This window comes from Carassius carassius, chromosome 11 (assembly GCF_963082965.1).
Source record: "Carassius carassius chromosome 11, fCarCar2.1, whole genome shotgun sequence".
NCBI classification, from domain to species: domain Eukaryota; kingdom Metazoa; phylum Chordata; class Actinopteri; order Cypriniformes; family Cyprinidae; genus Carassius; species Carassius carassius.
This window is the reverse complement of record NC_081765.1, coordinates 6,417,997-6,440,089: the sequence shown is the minus strand read 5'-3', so window position 1 is coordinate 6,440,089 and position 22,093 is coordinate 6,417,997. Positions and strand designations below refer to the sequence as shown.

Genomic DNA, 22,093 nt, shown 5'->3' with positions numbered 1-22,093 from the left:
GTCAGTTAATGGATAAATGGATGGAGTCTGTGCAATGGGGTCTGGAGTATATGAGATGTCTGACAGTTATTATAGCAAGCGCACAGCTGGGATTATTGACATGAAACCCCAAATAAGCATGAAATCAATTAACAACCCCAAGTGAACCAACCAATCAGGTCACGTTGACTGGTTTGCAGGAGTACGACTGCTGTGACTGCATCCAAATTATGGATGGTGGAAAATCAAAGATTGGAGGGTTGAACATTAACTCGGACGCTGCTAAACGTGTCACACTGTTTTTTTTTTTGGGAAATGTTGAAACCTTGTGTCAGTATGCTTATTCCCTTGTTATCCTGCATAACCCTGCTTCCCTCCAAGATTCAAGCTTGTAAAGGAGCTATTTCTTCTCCAACAAAAGCCATATTGATTCAGTGTGGAGGCCACAGCCCTGCTGACTGACACCACTAAAGAAATGTGAGGCTCCCAAACACTCTCTGACACTTTCCCCTCCCCGCGCCTTTCCCAGCCATCCGGAGGGGATGATAAAAACCTCCACATATCATGGGGAGGGGGGGCGTTGGGAAAACATACCACTCAAACAGCTGGGTCGCCAATCAACAGGCCTAACCTGAGGTTCTCAAAAGCCACTAAACCCCATCATTTTCCCTCAAAGATATGCCAAAGTTCATGCCAAAAGCTAGAAACAATGCTTGTCTTCGAGAAAGATGGATTAGCAGACACTTTCGCAAAGTGTGTACAGATGCCCCTGGGTCACCATCAAGAGCTGAGAGGTCTACTGTCTTCAGAGCGAGATGTGGATTATGCAAACAATGCTCTACTGTAGCAGAGCTCAGGCAGCTGACCTGACGCATGCATTGTCTGCTCAAACACAGAGCATGGTGCAACACACAATGGACGGCTATCCAGGCCACAGTGCTGGGCCACAGACTAGTGAAGGCGGAGTATATGTACAGAATGAAGTGCACAATGTTATGAAGTTTATAGGGATGCATCAACATTAACATTATGGCAGGTACTGATAAGCCAATTTCTTTCAAGTTAACCGATAAATGGCTGATGCAAAAATGATTTGCTATTTTGTCTAAATAAATAAAAAATACTAAAGGCTAAAATCAGTTGGTCAATAAAATCAATTGTTAAATGCAACAAGTTAAGGCATCACAACATTATAATATACAGTATAAAAACTGGATATTAATTTTGAGATTTGCTAAAGATCACATTTAACAGTGTTATTAAATTATTAATGTTCTTAAAGATAAAGAGTGCTAGAGGATGGCATAAGTAATATAAACATATAAAAATAGGCGATATGAGCAAGTAATGAATTAAACTAATTAATTATATATCCATTATCTGCCAATTTCTGATTAATACAACTCAATACCCACATATATATATATATATATATATATAATAAATGTAATGGAATTGAGTTGTATTAATCAGAAATTGGCAGATAATGGATATATAATTAATATATTCATAGATTTTGTTGGCAAAATGTTGCTAATCTGGCCACACCTTTACACTAGCAATTGACCACTACCATTACTATCGAAAAATGCATTTAGTAATCAAAAAATATATTTTGAATAAAAAGAACATGATGATCAGTCCCACAGCAGGAGCTCTGAGATGCTGTTGAATTGAAACGATGCTCTAGTTCAGAGCGTTTGAAGATAAAAGTCAAAGGTCAATGAGCTGCACTTGTGTGTGTGGTGAATAAGAGGTGACGGAGGTATGGATGGGGATCAGGTGCACATGCCTCCCACATCAAACCATAAGAACTGGCCATTAGCTGCTGAAGGAAGCACAGTCAGGTGGCCACAGCTGCCACACAGACACACTCCAGCCCATTTATACTGGCTGAACTGGGCTGTGGAAGTGCAAAGGTGAGATTTTGACTTCAAAGACAAACCTAAGAAGAAGAGTGTGTTGTGGCTAAATGGGGAGGCACCAACTGATATATCACAGACGTGTCTAAAAGTCACAAAACAGGACATTCAGTGAACAAGAAAATGTAAGATTATATATATAGATATACTGTATGTGTGTGTGTGTGTGTGTGTGTGTGTATCAGTATATCAGCCAATAACAAGACCAGCAATGCATTTAATGTTTGGTGCTAATGTTGTGAGGTAACCTGCAGAATTCTGCATAAAGTGTAGTCAAATTAGCCACAACAAATAAACATAAAAAGCAATTTTCTGCTGATGCAGAGTTTGTGCAGGTATAGTAATAGGGCTCAAATTTGATCACTACAACCCAATGATATATCCAACCCAAGAATGCTTCGACTGCCTCTTTCTTTTCCTATACTATTATCATTCTCATCATCATCATCATTATTACTCTGACTGCTGTCTATTGCTCATCACTCACTATTTGAAATGGTCCTCTCAGTCTTGTTCCTCCATCTCCATAAAGTTTTCACAGCACACCAGACATGTGCATTCCACTCACCGACTGACCCAGATTTCTATCCTTAGGAATAATTTCTCATTCCCCTCGGCATGAGAAAATCTGGAGAGTAGAAGCCCCCTCTGACTCTCATTTACAGGTGTCAATCCATCTTGCCCTGGTGACACATGGGCTTTTAAGCAGCTACAAAACTCCCAGCACTCTCCCCATCCTTCAGATGACTATTACTGTGACTGATAGCTATTGAACAGCACTTCTTTCCTACCAACCAGAATGATTCATGTCATTGGACAATAACTTCCTATTTCCAGCGGTTATAGGTCATTCCAACCAATTATGTCCACTGCTGACCACCGTCCAACACATTTGAAAGCATCAGTCTATTCAATATATATTTTTGATACTTTCTTTAATCCAAGCAGGCTGGAATACACCAGACAGATTACATATATTTTGAGTGTATGCTGAAAATCATAGCCAGTCTGCAGAGTTTGGGAAGTCGGAGCTGACAGATTTAGTGTATGATGAGCACATACTCCAGTTTTGGGATATCAAGCAAGTTTGATATTTTGGAACACATTATGTGTTCATTTGTCATACATCTCCTAGCTTGGTTGACAAAAACTTTAAAGTTTGGTGAGAAGATTTCTCTTACTTACTTATTATTTAATGTTTATGCTTCTGAGGAAATGCCAAAAGCTTTGTTTAATCCACAGTAAGAATACAATGCTTTCAAAGATGTGCACACACACGATCACACCCACACAAACCACTGCAGGTGCACATATTTCAGACAATGATCTCACCAGACTCACAGGTTTCACCTCAGTCCATCCCTAGTGTTTTCTGTTTTGCTGCCGTCTGTGAGTGCCACCGGTGCAGCCCTGTCACTATAAACAGCCCCTACCCCACCATCTGAAACAGCACGGGACCCCCTGGGAACACATGGGAGGGGCCGGGCGATTAGGCAGCGTTTAGGCAGCGTTTAGGCATGGACCATCACTATGGAAGCAGGGAGCTGCTCATGTCTGCATTCAGTCTATTCCAATCACATCCAGTCTCAGAGATGCTATCAGCGTGACAAATCTCCACCGAAAGGGAGAGAGAAAGAGCCAGGATCTGTTTGCCAGCCTTTTAATAATTAATCAGGAAACTGATAAAACAAAACCTCAAGGATTAAAAAAGTGTTCTGGTTCAAAACAAGTTAAGCTCTATCATTTTGACAGGTTTGCCAACAACGAAACGTAATGTATTTATACTCTTATCTTAAATGCATTATGGGGACAATCATATTGTATACATGGGGTCAACAAAGTGTTTATTAAAAATGACAGTAACAATAAATTAAAAATAATGTTTTTAAAGGAAGGTACTGGAGATAAATAGGTCATAATAACAACAACAACAAAAAAAAAAAATATATATATATATATATATTCGTAAAAAAAATCTAAATCATGAGCAAAATCATTGTTTCCATGATAATTTACTTAGCAGAGATTACATAAGTGACTTACAAAGTAGAACAAAAGCAATTTGTGAAGAAGCCAACAATATCTGTAATACACAATAAATCGTGGCATTGTAAATTACGAAAATTGTTGTTCCTCTTTAAAGTGACTTTAGAGAAATAAAAAATAAATAAAAATGTAAAATAATTATTCAAACTGCAGTATATTTGACATTATTATATGTAAGGAACAGGAGGTGAGAGACAAATCTAACTGACATGTAAATTAATATGCTTCTTGTCTTTTAAGCACACACAGACACACACACACACACACACACACATAGAGAGAGAGAGACACACACATTTGATACTTTTCTGCAATATCTTGAATAAATAATGAGCAGAAATGTTGCTAACACATCTAATTAAATTAGCAAATGTAAATAAAGAAATAAATAACCTCTCTGAAAAGAAATCTCTTCAAGCTCTAGTCCATTTGTGTTTTTTAAAATGAATGTGTGAGGAAGAGGAGATGAAAGATAAATCTCACCCTCTTTCTCATCACCATCCCCCAAAACTCTCTCTCTGTCTCTGTCTCTCTCTCTCTCTCACACACACACACACACACACACACACACACATTCGTCTTTAACAGGATCCAATGTCCACATAGTGGAAGCTTAAATCACAAAACCACCAAATCTTTACCAGAATCACCAGTATAACACGAGTTGAACACAAAAGGGTAAGTTGAAAATCCATCAAAAATGATTTGCAGACAACAGTGAACCACACCTCTCCCCCAGCACTACACCCATCTGACACCCACTGCACCGGCTCTCCCTGCTGCCATACATCAGGCCAAACCCCATCGCTTTTGATCGGACACAGCCGGACAAACTGGTAGCAATTACTGCAGTTTACACAAACTGCTGCCATCAAACTTTCTGACAGAAAACAGAATTGTTCTTGCGAATGACTCAAAGACCCCTGCTAGCATGGAAAAACCAGATGACTAATAATGAGCTTGACTTGGCCCTGCATTCCTTAATCATGAAACAATAACTGATCTTAGAAACATTTAGCCCCATTTTTCAAAGGACAGAATAATCACAAATGAGATCTCAGTAAACTCAGATTAATGAGATTAAATGGAGAGCAAATAGAGATTATCCCACTTCTCAGTTTTTTTCCCAATGAAAAAGACCTCTGTAATCTCACATGTGAGTCCTCTAGAGTTTCAGAAGAGATCTCAAAAGTCTCTCAAACTGTGCTCAGACTTAGCAAATCTGCAAATCTGTCCTCCTCTGAGGATAAAAATTTACCCAAAAGCGAAATAGAGAAAACTTGCCTACACTGAAAAGAAAAAGAAAAGATAAACTAAAAGTGATAACATAGGTTTCTGTAGTAACTGGTTTCATTCCAATCAAAAATATTTAACATCACCAAATCAACCTTAATACATAAATGTATACAATAAAAACAAATATTTATGGGTTAAATTAGGTAAAAAATACATTTATTGGAAGATCATTGGCGCACTGTAGCTTACGTTAACAAGAAAATTTAATTTTTTCTACTTTACAATTTCACTTTTACTTCATTTACATTAATTCAGTAAGTTTTTGATATAGTGATCCAGTGACTTATGAGGAATACAACAAGTGTTTGTGAAATTAACTAGCAATTTCTGACTAGCATGTTTTTTAGAATAGTTCTAATAATATTAGCAGATTAGCACTTTCTACAATGTGTCAAAGTTTCCCGTCATCTCCACCCACTTACCCCTCGATCAGCAGATCTCGCCAGCGCAGGTGTGAAAACTCTTCCGAGCCGGTGTCAGTCCAGCATTCTTACAGAAAGTCTAAAGCGCAGCAGTGTTTTCTGCGCTCTGGAGTCTGTCTGGCAGCAGGGCAGATAAACCACAGAGTGGAGTCAGCAGCAGTGACGGTGCACGTGCCCACGTAAGCCGCACACAGACGCAGAGTCCTGTCAGCTTCCCAGGGCAGACGGGGACCAGAAACAGCCGCAGAGCTCCACGCTGAGGTCACGCAGGGTCAGATGATGCAGGGTGAGCGCTGAAGTCAGGCGCTTCAGGTTTGGAAATGCTCTTTGTTTCCTCTCAAAGAGAAGTGTGGAACCTTTGCCGTGTCTATCTCTCTCTCTCACAAACACACACACATTTCATCCCGTCTGTCCTCCTCCCCCCCAAACGTCAGCCCTCTCCCTCCTCGTGTTCCTCCATTACCCCTCCCCTCCATCTCTCTCCCACCCTCCTCTCATCCCAGGCTGACTGATTATAGCGCTAAAAACGCTCCAACCCCCAACACCCATAACACAATTACACACATAAAGGTTCTTCGGAAGATCTTTGCAGCACCGTAGCATCTGTAATAAAGATTCTTCTTATTTAATATGCTTTAAAGATCTTAAAGGCTCTTCAGATCAGCTGATTGAAAAATGACCTACCTCGTGTTATTTCAACACAACTTTTCATTTTGACATCTTATAACGTTTGAGGAGCCTTGAAGAATGTTCAAGTTGCTCTTTACACAAAGAATGTGAATGGGTTTGAATGCTATCATTTGATAATTGATAAAAAGCACCATTCTAAAATGTTTTATGACAATTTTTTATTTGACTGTTTTGTTCTGTTTTATTATTAATAAGTTTGGCAACACTACAGTAAGTAGTAACTTAACGCATTAGATATGACTGTATGAACTTACTACGAACTTTTACAGAAATTATCAATGTAGGTAAATGTTAATTTATATATACAATTAGTCTTTGTTAATTCATGTTTGTTCACAATACATTCCAGCGAATAATGGTTTGCAATGAGAGTCACATGACTTCTTTCTTATCATTTCTGGAGCTTGACAAAGTCTGTCCCCATTCAGTTTTATTGTGTGGACAAGAACATAAAACCATTATGAACATCATAGGTTGTTTTTTTTTTTTTAATGACATGAGAGGTCAATTATAAGATTTTTTCATTTTGCATTTTTCCGTGATAGCTTTTTGAAAAAGTTATTTTACTAGATTAAAAAGCTTCTACAAAGCTTCCTATCAGGCTCTTTTAGTTCTTACTGAATCCTTTATTTGCATATAAACAAACACACACTCAGCTACATAACATACCTTCACATATCATGCAGATAACACAAGACACACCTGTCATGTCAAAAAGCCATCCAGGACATAGGAGCTGCATTCATTGACTCTGCAGCCAGTGTCAGCACCCCTGTTACTGAGGAATCCCAGACCCTCAGAGACCACTGACCCTCCAGTGACACTGCGACATTGTGTGATCTTGTTAGGGAGAGAAAGAGAGCAGTGTTCTCCTATCTGTTTCAGTGCGACCACCACCCAATGGAGGAGGATACCAGACACGCTGGAAACACAGAACACAAGCTAAATGTGGCATGTCACAGGTTAGTTTCAAAGAACGTATATCAAAAGAAGTCCAAAATGCTTTTCATTCAGATCTGTTACTCAGACTATAATGTAGACGATGAAAACTCAAGCTAATGCTGAATTCAGTAGAACCTCTTAATCTCATTTTTGAGATAAGTCACAAAGTTAGGACCTGTTGAGATGCTTCTTTGAGGCCAAACATGATCATTAAGTCTTGTAGTCTTATCTATAAACACACAATACAAGATTTCCATCTAATCTTCTCAGTCAAAGCGTGAAATGCAAGTGCTAGATCCTTTCTAAAGCAGGCACACTGTCTAATTGCACACATACAGAAATACACACCCTGAAGCATAAACACAATGTAGGCGCCAACGGCTAATCAGCTTTTACAAGCTTCAGTGAAAAGAATCAAGCCATACATGGGATCTGCAGATGGTGTATCATATGGATCATTTACAGCTGCAGCCTCTACAGTGCAGAACCCACAGATGAGAGTCTGCAACTCCGCCGCATTTGATTATAATGTCACCCCAGTGAAAACAGGAAGTGTGTTTGACTCCTGAGGGAAGGCTGAGGGACTATCAGCTACCAGCCCCTTTAATGAATAGCTGAACATCAATTAGGCAACATTAAGGGTGATGTACACAAAGGAGGGTGAGAGGAGGAATTCACACAAAAGGAAGCCGATGGTTTACTCAGAAAGCAAGAGATAAAGAGAAGGAAAAGAAAGAGGGGGAATAGACCTTCTCACCCAGGATCATTTATCCTCATCGTTTCACGACACGTCTGCACCCTCTGACTCTATCCACGGAGACATCGACATTTACAAGACGTGCCGCAGAGATGCAATCAGCAATACAAATGGCTTGTCTCTCATGCACGACAAACACAGACCTGTGAATAAGACGCTGATTATGCTCTGCATATGAATTCCAGCTTTAAAATATGCTAAAGGGGCGAGGGATATAAACTGAATTTGGGGGGTGAGAGACAGGAAGGTAAGAACATGCGGATAAAACAGCCGAAAGGAGGAGAGATGGAAAGGGAGAGGGATTTACCCGAGCAGACAGGGATTGTAAGATATAAAGAGGGAAAGAGGGAGGCAGGAAGAGAGGGAGGGCTTTTACCCCCCACCTCTCATTAACTTCGTCTCTGTCTTTCTCTCGTTTGCTAAAAGAATAATTAGGACGTTAACACTGAAGGGGAGATGGGTGCTGAGATTACTGTCACACTGGGGAACATGGAAGAGGAGCAGCCATCCAACACACACACAGGCCTGAAACACCCATCAGCCACTTTTCAATCAAATGAAACAGACATTTTAAAAACATTTAAAAAAAATATGAGTGATAATGATTAGTTCTTTGCGGAATATCAACGCCAGATAAGTCTCTGCCAGAGCCACAAAATTATAAACAAAAGTCTTCAGCAGCGAAGGCTCATTGGAAAAACATGCAACTACCAACATTTTGCATAGAATTCACTGCAGTTTCCAGCTGAAATGACCACTAGTGACAATAAAACAACAACAACTTTTATTCTTTGTCAAATTTATGATTACAGGGCAGATTATTGATTAATTAAGATTAATTTTTTTCATGCAGTTCAATGCAATGTTTCAGTTTCAGCCGCAAAACACCTTTACTATATGTGTGATTCATAAGCGAATGCATTTTGATGTTTACATCACATAACCAGCTCCATATGTATGGATTTTCTGATGTATTAAACTTGCTCGGTAGCTCACCTGGTAGCACTTGGGTACAAGTACTGAGAAACATGAATCATGATAAAAGACCTTAAAAGGCAGGTAAAAGCAAGAAAAATGGCAAGGTTGCTCCAGTAAATGTGTTTTTATGTCATGTTTGCTTTGTTAACACTGTCTGTTAGGTGTAGTGTAGAAGACATGTTATTTTCAAACGAGTCACTCACTCTTCCTTTGGTAAAATCTGTCCACACTGACTCCTGAAAATGGCATAAAGCCAGCCAATCAGATTAAAGCTTGTCAAGCTCTTCCCATTTGTGTGTGTAATGAGCATCAGATTAAGCAAAAGTGTGCATGTCTTCTGGAGCTGAGACTAGAAATAAAGTCATTATAAAATAGTCATTCCATCATGGCAACAAATGACAAAAACAGAGTGACCAAGGCCTATTGAATTAAATACATTTTACACCATACCATTCAACACATACACACAAATGCCTGACAGGCAGTGTTGGGAGTAACGGCGTTTAAGTATAACGGCGTTACTAACGGAGTTTAATTTTCAGTAACGGAGTAATCTAATTAATTACTTTTCCCATCGTTGCAACGCTGTTATCTTTACTGAGAATGTAAAGTGTCGCGTTAATACAATTTGGTTGAATAAAGCGCGAGGTGTCATGCTTTGGCTAGTGGCTACACATCAGCTGCCTGACACCGTTGTAAATCCGATGATGATTGGCTGGGTGGGCGGTGCTCTGCTCACGCTGTCTCACTGCATGCTCTGACAACCACTAAACACAAGACGTCTGCCTCAAGCAACTCAAATCTTATGAACCACCTCACATTAACACATGCTAACATGTTACTGTACTGAATATTTAATGCTGTGTTCAAACCAGACGCGACTTGCGCGAATAACTTGCGTCTGGTGTGAACGCACCATAAGAGTTGGATAGTGTTCTGTTTATTGTGCAGTAACTTTAGGCTTAATATACAGTTACAGATTTGCACTAATGGCCAGGTTTCCCTTTGTTTCTTTTTACCCAAGTTTAAATTGGTTTGTCTTAATTTTGTACTTGAATTCTATTTTCAATATTTATTTTTTATATGTTTTTATTTCTATGCATATCATATGGCAGGCTGCAATCTATTGAGTTCAAATAAATACAACATTTTCTAAAATACTTAAAGTGTTTTTATTCTTCAATCAGTTAATACAAACATCTTATATATTAAAGTTGTTATAGGACGTAATAGCGTTATAGAACATAAAAAATAACGTCACAGTTACTTTGCTGAGTAACTAATTACTTTTACAATGTTGTAACTTAGTTACTAACTCAATTACATTTTGGGAGAAGTAATTTGTAACTGTAACTAATTACTTTTTTCAAGTAAGATGACCAACACTGCTGACAGGCTCATAGACTCTGTTTAGAGATTTGCAGAGTACTGTACAGCATGCTGTAAAATACATTTACAGACATCCACATTAAAAAGAACTTCAGCCAATGAAAGACCAAATACTTTTAAACGGCTTATTGCTCTTAAACAGCCAAAAAGATATGTCAAAATGCATCTTTCAGTCAGCATACTGTTAGCATCTGTGAGTTTGGGTCTTTTCGTTCAGAGAAAATAAGTTTAAAAATTGAACTCATTCATGAAACAGTAAGTAAACAGCATCGATCTGTCCATTTAAACTATGATAGGTCGTGTCAGTCATGAGTGAAAGTGGAATATAGCAGCCACGGCCACTGTTAGCATGTGTTAAAATGCAAGATGAGTGCTTTGTATTGTTGTCGTAGTGTCTGTGTTGTATTTTACCAGTCACAAAGGCATTAAAACCCTAAAACTGAAAATAAATGGACCAAGCCGCTCTATGAGAGTGAATTATCATATGAATGGGCACTTTTGCTCTGTATGAATGGGTGATTAAGGTGGGACTCTCTCATATGCCTGAGGAGCGTTTGTAACCCAGTGCTGAAATGAAACACCATACATCCCCAGAGGACACCATACAAATCTATTTAACAGTTGTGGACACACACACTGTGTCAGTATGAAGCCGACATGGAAGATACAGACCATGTAACACTGTCTGTGTCATTAGCTATTATGTAGTACTTAGTACATACTTGCCATCCCATACAATATTATCTTCATTGTGATTCCTGTTTACCCTTAACAAATAAAGTGTGCTTATTTTTATTGATTATGCACTTATAGTGTACTTCAAATCTTAAAAAATACATTTTAAAATAGCTGTACTTGCAGATAATATTAATGAAATAAAATGTCATGTACAGTAAATATTAGAGAACACACTTTCATGACTGTTTCATAACATAATTATATTTTTAAAAAGTGCACTTTGTAATAAAGTCAAATTAAAAGTTTCACTTTAATTTGATGGGCTGACTAACATACTAAAGCATAAGCATAGTTAATATCAAATGTACTAAATTGCAACTTCATTATTACAAATGTGACCACAAAACCAGTCTTAAGTCGCTGGGGTATATTTTTTGCAATAGCCAAAAATACAGTGTATGGATTACTGATTATTAAATTATTAAAATTATCGATTTTCATTTATGCCAAAAATCATTAGGATATTAAGTAAAGATCATGTTCCATGAAGATAAATTTCCTATTGTAAATAATCGAAACCTAATTTTTTATAATTATTTTTTATTTATAAGTATTCTAAGTAGGTAAGTACTTATTTTTCACAAGGGTTAAATGTCTGTGTGTGTCATGCACTCGCTTATACAAATTGTAAAACATAAAACATATTTATGAAACATAGACTTCAATGTAAACACACAGAATTCCCTCTAAACTAGCTTCGAGTCTAAAAGGAAAGACAACAATGGTTGATCTGAAAGAGGGAGCAGTAATTACATAGATGAAACCAGTACAATATAGACGCCTGACCCTATTTAGGGGGGTTCAGCTCATATTCAGATAAGCGGCTGAGCCCACCTCTACAATTAAGACTGAATAAACAGAACAGAAGTGATTGTAGAAAGACAGAGGTGAGTGATATGTAATATTAGAAAGAGAAAGTGATATGTACAGGTGAGTTGAAATGCAAGGATAACGCAGGTGCAGACATGTAGGCAGGTGTGTATTACTGATTTCACAGAAAACACACACACACACACATGCAGCTGCTCTGCTGTGTGACAGGCTGGGCTCACCAGGTTTGGGGCAGGAAGACCACCGACCTGCACCCCACTACCATCTGTCAGAACAACACACACATGATCTGCCCACACTGAGAGGGGACGGATTTTAACATATACACACAGATCCTAGAGAGACTGTGTGTCTCAACCATATAAAAAAGATGGACAATGTGTCTCTATTTCCTTCAACTGTAGTTAAATGATGTCAAAATGTCCCAGAAATGGTTGTCATCTTGTGATAAAGTCATTTGCTATCAAGGTCCCGTCCCAACCTCCCTCAGACCCAATCACAAGCACCCAATCATGAAGCCGCACCCCCTTTTTACAGCATCATGTACAGCAATTAAAACCATGCTTACTAGAAAACAGAACACTTGAACATACATTAGAGTATAAGAACCCCCTACAATGACAGAACCCATCTTTGGGAAAAAGTGTAATCACACTTTTTAATTTAGCTCACGTCACAGAGAGCAGAGTTTATGACAGCCAGCCACAAGGGGGCGATCAAATGTTTTGGGTTTACTTCGGGGACATGTGTGACACTTGGACTGCATCCGGAGTCATGTGAAAAACAGTATGTGACTCACAATACTCAAGAAAGTAGGCAAAAATGATGACCTACTACTTTTGGCCATGTGCATACGATGGACACTTTACTATCCCATGAGGCCACGGGAGAGGATTTGTGAATGGCAGTGAAACAACACAACATGCAGGATGTACATCCAGATTACATTCATACTACACACATTCATGCTATCATGTACTTTTTTAGAGGTCGCAAAGTAATCACTTATTCGAAATAAGTACTTACTCAAGAGAGTATGTGATTTCAGACACAGCCTTGGGCTCAACACACACTCTCTCTCTCACACACACACACACACACACACACAGCACAAACAAACATCATGAAGCTTGGAAAACTGTTTCAGCACACTACCTTCAAAAGTCTGGGGCTAATAATATTTGTACGTTTTTTTGGAATTAAGTCTGTTATGCTCAGCACGTCTACATTTATTTGATAAAAAATACAGAATAAGCTATAATATTATAAAGTATTAATACAATTTAAAACAACTGTTTTCTATTTGAATACATTTAAAAATTAAATTTATTCCTGTGATGCAAAGCTGAATTTCCAGCATCATTGCTCCAGTCTTCAGTGTCAGAAATCATTCTTATAGGATGACTTGATACTCAAGAAATGTTTCTTTCTAGTATCAGTGTCGAAAATGGTTGTGGTTGTGCTGCTAATTATTTACATGAAAACTATGATCCGTTTTTTTTTTTTCTGGAAACAGTCTTCCTTTCATGACACTCTTCAGCTTTAAAATGATGGACCGTTAGTGGGTGTGAACTGCTGTGACCTCAGCATCTGCCTTTATGATTTGGGAATATGATCCACAAACACACTCAACACCCCTCAACCCTCTCCCCAATCCCTTTCTCTCTTTTCTCTTCCGCCCCCAAATTCCTAAAAACAAATCACTCTTAAATGTGTTTGCAGTGCGGTGGAGGAGGATCACACTATGTGTGTGTGTGTGTGTGTGTGCTGCTGAAGAAGACAATAGCAACACTGAGATATGACTCAAGGAAGAACTGATTCATCGCTCTGCCAAATGACTTCGTGAGACAGGGTAAGACAAATTTTACTAGCTGCATCTTTGAAATATTTTTCATTGCATATGTTCTGTTTAAAAAAAAAAACCTGATGAATTTCATATCAAAGCAGCATTTACAGATCCCAACACGAGGATTGTTCCAAAAACTTAATCATGGTGCCTCCCAAGAGACCTCGTTTCTAAAGCAGCGCCACAAGTATCCTGTTTGAAGAATGTAATCTCATGAAGCAGCCGTTTTCTTTTGGACTCCAAACACAAAGATTCCCTTGAGAGTGACCTCTTCATACAGTAAAATATAAAGGCATCTACTGTAGATATTTTCATGTATAAAGATAATACAGAAAGAATAAAAAATGTGTAATAATTATTTGTAATTAGTTTGCATCCCACCAAGTTCATGTATAGAGACCAACTGACACTGTGGAAAAAACAAACAAAAAAAATTATATCAATCAATAAAATAAAATAATTTGTGCTTAATCATATGATTTCCAACAACATTCCAAAATCTGTAAATATTATGTATTTTATGAGGGTTTGGGGTAGAAGTGAAGCCTTCTGTCTTATTGTTATTTGAATGTTTTCCCTTTGTTATACACATGTTTGTATTCATTTATTTGGTTCGATATTTAGATGCTGTTTCTTTTCATTCTTTATTTTATATAACTATTTTTTCTTAAATAAATAATAAAAAAATATGTAATTTCAAAGAAACATATGTTATTTAAATATTGCTATTCATTTTGTTATTCATTTTTTATTTACAATTTTTATTGTACTTATTTTATATTTATTTTTCCACAGACTCCCACCACCCATTTGCAGACCCGGGTACTTGTTTGAAATATAAAGCTTTTGCATGCACAAGTTTCTTCTTTTTTTTTTCTGCAAATGCTACCTTAGGGGCTCCACAGTTTCTCAAACTATATTGCAATCAATTTTGGAGCGTCCCAAATCAGTCACTCATGAGGTTTCATCCCAGTTAGGATGCTGCCTTAGGTTTCATCAGACTAAGCAAAGACATAATCTATCAAAAGCACACCAGAAAACAAAGAGATGATTATATGGTATTAACATTTCTCCCTTCATTATCCACAGTCCTCCACTGAGATAAGACAGATACTGCAGTGATAAAGCGATTCTGCGTCTCCAGCAGATGGGCTGTATTTCTTTAACACCTTTCCTCTGGCTACAGAGCACACTCTGTGGCCGATCAATAATTCAGGGGCCTCGTGAAGTGGCGAGAAGCTCGGAGATCCCTCAGCGGCTATCATAGTGAGAGCTATTATAAGCGAGGGCTTGCTTAAAATGTAACACATCAGAGTCTTGGTCTTTAACCAACAAGCACACATATGGCTGCTTAGGCATGTCTTTATATGATACAGACTAAGAAGAGACCACAGCTCAAAATACTTGATATATATACTGTATACTCAAGAGCGTGGATCACATCTTAAAACAAACCCTAGAGACAGAAAGAGGCCTTGTTGTTTTACGATCTATAGCTTTGACGGGATTTATTTATCATGAGAGTAATATATTTATTCAGCAAGAACAATTATTAAGCAGCAGCCTTAGTGAACATACGAGATTTCTTTCAAGATCATAAGTAGTGTATATTCACACTGGAAATCAAGTCAAGTATACATAGGTCATTGCAGTGCACATTTCCCAGGGCAGTGTGGTCCAGTTGCACACTGCACAATTTGTTAAATGTACTAGCCATTCAAAAGACATCCAGTGATGTCATGCATACAGAAAATCTGAATAATCTGCGCATTATACTGCTTAATATGCCATTTCCAATAAACTCGGCCTTTTTGTGCTGTAACAGCGAAGACATTTCTGTTAACAATTAGTAGGAAGTCAAGTTACCAATCTCATGTGCTAAACTAATGTGTGTGTGTGTGTGTGTGTGTGTGTCAGCTCATTAAGGGCTGATCCGTCTTGTCACACAGCTGTTTCATAAACCCTGATACCCAGCTGAGACAGACTAGTCCTTGCTGCTAATGACTCAACACACACACACACACACACCTAAACCACTATCACACACATGCTGATGTGGGAGGTCTGCCCCATGTGTCCAAAAATCAAAGCCTGTGTCCACATCCAGCTTCTTTTGAAACCTAAGCCATCCTCTAGCCTTAAAATGAGTCAGCATTGGAACAACACATCACCTTCAATCACACTATAAAACCTTGTATAGTTAATAACATTCTCAATAGGTGGCACCAGAGTGCCACACAGCCAAGAACACTCCACGCCTCTCCCTGCTGTCTTCCTGCTCCATCTTTCCTTCTGTCCCCTTCCCCACCCTTTGTTTTGTGACTCACTCATTCACAAATACACCCGAATGAGCTCGTACCAAAACAAGGTTGATAGTTAACCTGAAACAGTCTGTAGTTGAAAGTATAATACAGATCAAACCTTCGTTCTGAGGCAGAGGACACGGAGGGGGACTATTATTTAAGACAGAGACATTATAACAATGACACAAATGGCTCGTGCTGACAGCTTGAACTGAAAGCACTGTTATATGCAGGCACCCTAATGGGCATCTTATTACAAAAGCCAACATATGGGTATGTAGTTTAGGATTAGAATGGTTGACTTTTCAATACCTTGTGAAACAAGTACACTTTAAAATACTTTTAAAAGATAGTAATTATTAGATTTGCATGATTTTGATGATTCAAATGCAGCTGTCATTAGTCAGGACATGACGTTCATATTGCAAATTTCTCCCAGGCTAAAGAAAATACAAGTGAAAGCTAACATACCATGAATACTTCCTAGTGTCGTGTACACAAGAGTTCAAGTTTATGGAGCGTAACAGAGTTCTATTTAAACACCCGTGTCTTGGAAATAACAGCTGTCACTTTAAGAACACACGGAGAGAAAGCAAACTACAAAGTACAGATGTATTAACATTTGTGTGATGCCAAAGTCAAACCAAAGTCAGATTATTGTGTCTCTCTCCTGTATGTTTCCAACAAATCACCTTGTCTTTTAGAGCCACAACGCAAAAGATAACAAATAAAGACAAAGTGCTGTCACATGTTCATGGTCAAAAACCAGTCATTTCAAATGAAACTCTACACAATCCTGAATTGTAATGAACTTGTAATTGAAATGAAAGACTCCTAACAAGGATTTTATAAAGGTAGTAGTTAGTCATGTGCATTCTCTGCTTCGACCAACAAAAAGCTGCTTGTTTTGAAAGTGACTTCATTGTGAGCTTTGCATTTTTAAACTCTGGACCAAATTTGTCCACAAAAAAAAAAAAAAAAAAAAAAAACATTAATTCACTTTCAAGCTGTTCCTAACTTGTGACAATGAAATCTGAGAGGTTAGGATTTTGTTGTTTCTCAAACAAAGCTATCATACAGCTTCAGAAATTATACATGGTGAAAGATAAAAACCTTTTTTTTTTTGCTTTTGTTGTATGTAGAAGAGCAGCCTCAACATTCTGCAAAACATCTCCTTTTGTGTTCCACAGAAGAAAGAATAAATGATGACAGAAATGTATTATCATTATTATTATTATTATTATTTTTTATTAACTATTCATTTAATCACAAACGTTTAAATCTTAGCTGAAGTAAAACAGTTTGACACTGAGGTTGAAACATTTCCATGAACGTGTATCTGAGGGAGCCTGACCTCACTGTAGTCAGCACAGATCCAGCCCACTGCAGGCCCTTCAGAGATGTGACATCACTCTCGGCTGGGAATGGAATGTGAAGGTCACTCCACTCCACTGGACAAGACCATGAAACAAGACCTGACCGAGGAACTGCTTAAGTATAGTGTGTGTGTTTGTGTGTAACCTCAGCAGATGGAGATAACCTCGAGACAGCGTCGATATATACACCATATCAACAACACTATAGATACACCATTGTCAGTCACCGAGCATAGATTACCTGACACTACAGCAGCAAGTTATCCCTTATCTAGTCCACAACAACTTCAACATAAGGAAATCATGTTTAAAATGACCAGCTTTAGAGGAGGAAATTTTAAGTTTAGACAGAGTTTTAGAGGAAGAACAATGATTTTAAGGTTAAATTGTGTTTGAATGTCAATATTGTAAACAGGACTCACTTAAAGGGATACTCCACCCTAAAATTAAAATGTAGTCATTAATCACTTACCCCCATAGCGCTCCAAACCCGTAAAACCTCAGTTCATTTTCGGAACACAATTTAAGATATTTTGGATGAAAACCTGGACACTTGAGACTAGAGTTGTTCCGATTCCGATACTAGTATCGGAAATATCACCGATACCACAACAAATTCTGGCATCGGCATCGGCGAGTACATGAACCCATATACCGATCCGATACCATTTTTCAAGAACTAGTTTTGACCGCTAGCTTTGCCTAACCGCTGCACGGTTCTTCTTCGCTGCTCAGAATGCATTGCAAACACAGGAAGTTGTGCTGTGTTGCCACAAGCAACCCCTGTTTAGAGCAGCGAAGAAGAAATGAAAATGCGTTACCAGCACTGATCTATATATGACTGGATCGCTCATCGCGTTCTAAACTGCCAACAGACAGTGAAGCCGCTTCTATATCATAGATCAGTGGTTAGCAGTATGTCCGCTGTTTAGCAGTATTTCAGACTGGACCAACCAGACAGTAAAACGGCGACTAGGGATGCCACAAGTACTGGCACTTCAATACCAAGACGGTGCTGAAAATTAAAAAATGTGATGATACCAGTGTCTCTGTAGTACCGGTAGTAAGTTACCGACTCCCGAGTATATTCGGTCCCCGCAGCTGCGTTCATTCGCTTCCGTGTTAGTCTAAGCGCAGGGCTCCATACTGTAGCCAAATATATACTAGTGTCTATGAATATTAAACTGCAAAATGCTATTTAAATATTACTCCTGCAAATTCTACATCTCTGTGGGAGACGGGCGCAGATGCGTGGGAGCTCGCTGTTTTGTGGCCTCTGCCGTGTGTCACTATATGAGGACACCGTCACTTCATGAGAATTTACCGTTTCATTTGAGAAAACTGTCATATCATAAACGCAGACACTCAAAGATCTTCATGGCGAGTAAATTGACAATATATTAAGCTACTTTTGTAGCCTACAGTAGATTTAGCTACGTCTCTATGTAGTAATAATACGTCTCTATTAATAATAATAATTATGCCTAGACGGTTGCTTGTTTTTTACTTGTTTTGTTGTAAAGAGATTATCTGATTAATATAGAATTTTTTTATATTCCTAGACTTATTTGTTGCAGTTTTTTATACAGTTATTAGTGGTGTAACGGTACGCAGAAATCACGGTTCGGTACGTACCTGGGTTTTAAAGTCACGGTTCGGTTCATTTTCGGTACAGTAAGGGGAAGAAATGCAAACATTAAACTGCAGGTTGTTTATTACTATAAACTTTTTTTAACAATTTGTTTACACTTTTTTTAAATAGTTTTTAATAAAATAAATAATAAAATATAATTTATAATAAAATAAAAAAAGAATAAGAAATAAAATACTGCTGCAAAGTTCTCCACTAAATAAAATACTGTCAGTCTCAAACCAATATCATATAATAAAATATAATGAAAAATATAAATAAATAACTATGATTACAGTGCAGCATTACCAATCCCAGCTTGTAGGCCTGCTCATATTTAAAAAAATATATAACTTTTCCAAAGTGTAAAGTGCAGCATCAACAGTTTCAGTTTTTAGACCTGCTCAGATTTCGTTATTGCGTTGGCCCGATCGGAATTAAGAGCAAAGGTCTGTTTAAATGCAGACGGGAGCTGAGTTTGAATTACAATCGTTTTTTTTCCTAGTTGTAGTGATGTTCACACTCGCGTGATGCCTTTTGAAAACCTTAGGCCGGTGACACACTGGCATATTGTACCTGTCAAACATAGTCTATTTTGGCGTCAATACTGTTGATGGTGTCCTTTATCAGTAGGCTTTATATTTATGCTCAACATGAAGTATAGATATTGTTGTCCTGAAGACAAGATCCTGGTCTGTCGGCGCCTCGGCGGCCTTCCTCTATGTCACCTACAGCAGCAGCAGCGCGCCAGCGCCGCGTCAGGCACGATTCTGGTGTTTAAAGACACAGAAAACGCGAAGCAACTGACACGCAGCAGAAACGCACACTCACGCCACGCAGCCAGTGTGTCACCGGCCTTAGAATCAGCTGCAGGGCGGGATTTGTGCTGAACGCGGAGACTTCTGCCACTTAATATGTTCGTTTGGAAACACGAAAATGTACCTATGTTCCGCAAACAAAATATTGCATTCGGACATTCGGTACACACGTGCACCGTACCGAAAGCCCTGTACCGAAACGGTCCGGTACGAATACACGTACGGTTACACCCCTAACAGTTATATTGTAAAACTAAAATACCTTTTTTAGTTTGCGGTGTTAGATTTTTGGCTGCATTTGAAGTTCTTTTTCGCTTAAGAAAATAAATAATATTACTGTCAAATTAATGTCAGATAATAAAAATACTGTAATAAATACAGTAGTTCACCATGTATTTGTTCATGTTTTATCAAGGGATAAGTCTGAAGCACACCATAAAATAATTCTAGCAATTTACACAGGACTAGTAGTATATACAGCTGTATATACAGATACACACCCAGGTATCGGATCAGTACTTGGTATCGGCCGATACCCTGAGCCCAGGTATCGGTATCGGGAAGAGAAAAAGGGTATCGGAACATCTCTACTTGAGACTGTCCCATTGACTGCCATGTATAGAACACCATCAAGGTCCAGAATACTCCATCCGCCATCAGACGAGCAATCTGGGTAATATGAAGCAACACTTTTTGTAAGCGAAAAAAAACCTAAAATAACAACTTTATCCCTGTGCTGCATATGCTCTTCTGTGTCCTCTGCACCACAATGATGCGCTGTTTTCTTTCAAATCAAAGCTAAATACACGTAGAAAACAGCGCATCCTTGTGGGGTGGAGGACACAGAAAAGCATAAGCAGCATATGGTGATATGGAGAGACACAGAGTAGACCGTTGACAAAGAAATTATTGAATAAAGTCATTATTTTAGATTTCTTTGCTTACAAGAAGTGTTGCTTTATATAACCCAGATTGCACGTCTGATGACAGATGGGAGTATTCTGATGACAACTCTTAATACCTTTTCTGGCCCTTGAAACTGTTATTTACTTGGCAGTCAATGGGACAGTCTCAAGCTTCCATGTTTTCATCCAAAATATCTTAAATTTTGTTCCGAAGATGAACTGAGCTTTTACGGGTTTGGAGCGACATGGGGGTAAGAGATTAATGGCAAAAATTTTCATTTTCGGGTGTAACACTTTAAAAGCTGGTTTGAAAATTTACACAGAGCTAGAGATGACAGATCGTTTCTCTTTGATGAACTGAAGAATCACATTCACAAAAGGTTTCAAATCTGACATCATAGCATGAGAGTGTTTTCACAAGAAACCCTGAGCAGTCACTCAAGCATGACGTGTGATTGAAAAGCGGAAGAAAATGCTCTTCGGGGAGAAGATTCTCATGTGTACATTGCTGTACAGAGTTCAAGTTCAATGTGTAGTCAGTCGACTTCCTCCAGCTGTTCTCTGCTATGACAACAGACTTTGACTCTCTGAAGTTATGCAGGAAAAAACAGGTTGGCTAAAAACAGCCAACCTGTGAGTGGAGCGTCAAAAGAAAAACCTCAGGAGACATCTTTTTATCTTAGTTTTTGAACGGTGAGAAGGAAATGGAACAGGGTTTGTAAACAGAAGCGTGTTAAGCCATACAAAGCTGTTAAGATTTATAATGACTCTACTTCCAATTCAACTTCCATAACTCTATTAACAATTCTCAGTACTTTTGAGGAAGCTAATGGTAAAGGAACATTTTAAATCATTATGTTTTAATAATATTTTGTCATTGCAACCCTCTACATTGCGAGTAAATCACTCGTATATGCGACTAAATTTTACTCTGGGCAACTAAATCATGTCTATTGTTAGCCATTGGCTAATAAGTTCTTAGATTTTAATAAGTACATGCTATAACGACAAACTATTCTTTCTGCCAATATATCGGACAATGTTTTAATATTTTCTATATGAAAGACAAATGCCACTACCTAGAGTTCAAGCAACCAGTGCCTATAGTTGTGAGATAACTAGTTAGATAACATGATACTATCTCAAAAGCATACAGGCATGTGATCGGACCATTACTTGCAAAGCCGATTTGAAAAGCTCAGCTCTGATTGATCAAGCTGAATTG

At 38.3% G+C, this 22,093-nt stretch overlaps 1 protein-coding gene and 1 long non-coding RNA gene across 6 annotated transcripts in view; one reads left to right on the top strand and one right to left on the bottom strand.

The window, feature by feature from the left end:
- LOC132152689 (disco-interacting protein 2 homolog A-like) overlaps positions 1–22,093 on the bottom strand; it is a 120,478-nt gene that overhangs the window by 43,356 nt on the left and 55,029 nt on the right. Inside the window, exon 1 of one of the 5 annotated variants that reach the window (XM_059561501.1) lies at positions 5,666–5,794. The exons of the other annotated variants lie outside the window; for them this stretch is intronic. The gene's annotated coding sequence lies outside the window, so the exon portion shown is untranslated. Of the gene's footprint in view, positions 1–5,665; positions 5,795–22,093 lie in introns of those variants that run through there. 5 annotated transcript variants of the gene reach the window in all.
- LOC132152692 (uncharacterized) lies at positions 5,826–14,035 on the top strand. Its single transcript, XR_009436562.1, has 3 exons — positions 5,826–5,951; positions 13,713–13,842; positions 13,938–14,035. It is a non-coding gene; the product is annotated as an uncharacterized LOC132152692 (long non-coding RNA).